Source organism: Puntigrus tetrazona, chromosome 3 (genome assembly GCF_018831695.1).
Source record: "Puntigrus tetrazona isolate hp1 chromosome 3, ASM1883169v1, whole genome shotgun sequence".
NCBI classification, from domain to species: Eukaryota; Metazoa; Chordata; class Actinopteri; order Cypriniformes; family Cyprinidae; genus Puntigrus; species Puntigrus tetrazona.
The window spans coordinates 25,760,049-25,762,529 of NC_056701.1; the positions used below are offsets into that span (position 1 = coordinate 25,760,049).

At 41.9% G+C, this 2,481-nt stretch overlaps 1 pseudogene; it reads left to right on the forward strand.

Moving 5' to 3' along the window:
* Window positions 1-1,335: 1,335 nt before the first annotated feature.
* LOC122342034 lies at window positions 1,336-2,481 on the forward strand (annotated as a pseudogene).

Genomic DNA, 2,481 nt, shown 5'->3' on the forward strand with positions numbered 1-2,481 from the left:
AAAAGGCTCCATGATTTGATTTCAAGGCTTTATCCTTTGTTAAGCCATGACTTGTTAAGAAGTTCAATTTCTTGCTTCAAGTCTCCACTAGTTTCACTAGAATACCATCTCAGGTAAACAATCACTGATGACCACAATCTACTTATAGCACATATTTAAAGGGTTACTCTACCCCAAAATTAAGATTTTCTTTAGAACACAATTTTAAATATTTTGAATGATGACTGTCCCATTGTTTAAGTCATTATTTTATTTTCTTTGTGCTCAAAAGTATTCTCATGGCTTCATAACATTACAGTTAAACCACTGATGGCGGATGGACTATTTTTGATGGTGTATTTCATACTTTTCTGGATCTTGGCAGTGTTCATTATTTGCCAGTCAATGGGATAGACACAAGCCTCCCAAATATCTTGTTTTCCGAGGATGAACAAAGCTATTAGAGACAAGTGATTAATATCAACATTTTCAGGTAGAGTAAATCTTTAAGCTAAGCTTTAATAATACTCATAACTCACATGTTGTGCTCATGATTTCCTGGACACCAATATTTCAACAATTTCTAAAAGATATTGCCATCAGCAGCACACAGTGAGTGTGCATTAGAACCGTTTGTTGTTTGCATTTTGCTTCTGATTTGCATTTGGACCCAGAAATGATGGCGTGTGATGTCCCCAAAATAGAGCTTCCTGATGAAACTCACACCATACTAAGACATGAACCACCACATTACTGATTTCTGTAGATAAAATAACAAATTGTTGGGAGTTGTTGTCCCATTCATAAATGCACCTCGGATTTTTTATCCTGTTAATTACCTAGATCCATTTAAAGTAACAGCAGATGGTCGTGTAAGCTGGTGGGTCTTACTGGAATATGAACCCCCAATGTAAAGCGCAAGTCCCACACTTTGAGTGACGCTAATCGTGTTGCTTATCTCACTTGATGACACAGGTCATTCAGTAGCAAAGGGCAGAGTTTTGTTTGCTGTCCTCGTATTGTAAGACCCTGTTGTGAAGGAGCAAATCAACATAATGCAGCACTCATCAGAAGTAGTGTGACCTTAACTAACTAATCTTTCAGAAAGCCTGTCTGGATTTAAATAGAGATATACATAATCCCATTCAGCACTTAGAGAGTTGTCAGGGGAGCCAAGCCCAAGAGGGGCCAGCGACAGCACTCAACACACGCCGTCCCGCTGTCTTGTTGGAAAAATAAACAACAATAGCAAAGATATTGTGAGGCAAGAGGTGAAGCACGAGTGGAAGGTGGGTGAAAGCAGAAGGAGAGACTCATCAAATCTGCCCCTTTGACCCGCTTGTACAGTTTGGGAATATGGGGAACACCAAGAGCGGTGCTTGTCCAAAGCGATTCTGGATGACCTGAAGCTGAACACCAAATACACAGAGGAAGAGCTCTCGCGCATGGTACGCCACCTTCCTCAAAGAGTGTCCCACCGACGCATCACCAAGGAACAGTTTGAGGGCATCTACGCCAGTTTCTTTCCAGATGCCGACCCTACTGCTTATGCTCGGCATGTCTTCCGCAGCTTTGACACTAATACGCCGATGGCACCCTGGACTTTAAAGAGTACATAGTGGCACTACACCCACTCATCAGGCAAGACCCTCGCGCAAACTCGAATGGGCGTTAGCTCTGTCCAGCGTAGACGGCAGCGGCACCATCAGTAAAGCGAGGTGCAGGAGATTGTGCGGGTGAGTATAATAACTGGCATCCTGCATTTGCTTCCAGTGTGGAAAGTGTAACGACTGAAAGACTGAAGTTTGTTAAATGGATTTGTTTGCATTCATTACACATGGCATTTAGAAGTAAGTATGCAGTCGGACAGTTATGACCAGATGGTTCAAGAAGCTCAGGATAGATTACACCACCTGATAATACAACGCCCAATCATTCGAAAGCATGGCGATGCCAGTAGTTTGCAATCACGTCATTCTTTAATTGTTAGGTTATGAGCGACAGAATTGTAATATTTTGCATTCTCGGTAACAGTCAATATTCAACATGATTCCTCTGAAGACCAAAAAACCTCCCAGAAGATGAGGACACGCCAGAAAAGCGAGCAGACAAAATCTGGAACTTTTTGGAAAGAAGGAAGATGGTAAAAACAATGTGCTAATACTATAGACCAGTGGCTCACAACTCTGGTCCTGGAGGCACTCCAGAACTGCGTTTGTGCATGTCTCCTTAATCAAACACTCTTGATTCAGGTCATTAGATCATTAGCAGAGACATGCAGTGTTGGAGTGCCTCAAGGACCAGTGTTGGGAACCACCACTATAGACTACACAAATCATGCTATGCTCTAATAATCCATGCATCTTTACAATGGTCTTTGCAGATAAGATTGGAGAGGGTGAATTCATTCAGGGTGTCATGGAAAACAAAGACATCTTGAGGTTGATACAGTTCGACAGAGCCAAAGAAGATTCAGGAGAAACTCAAGAGAAGAAACATTAA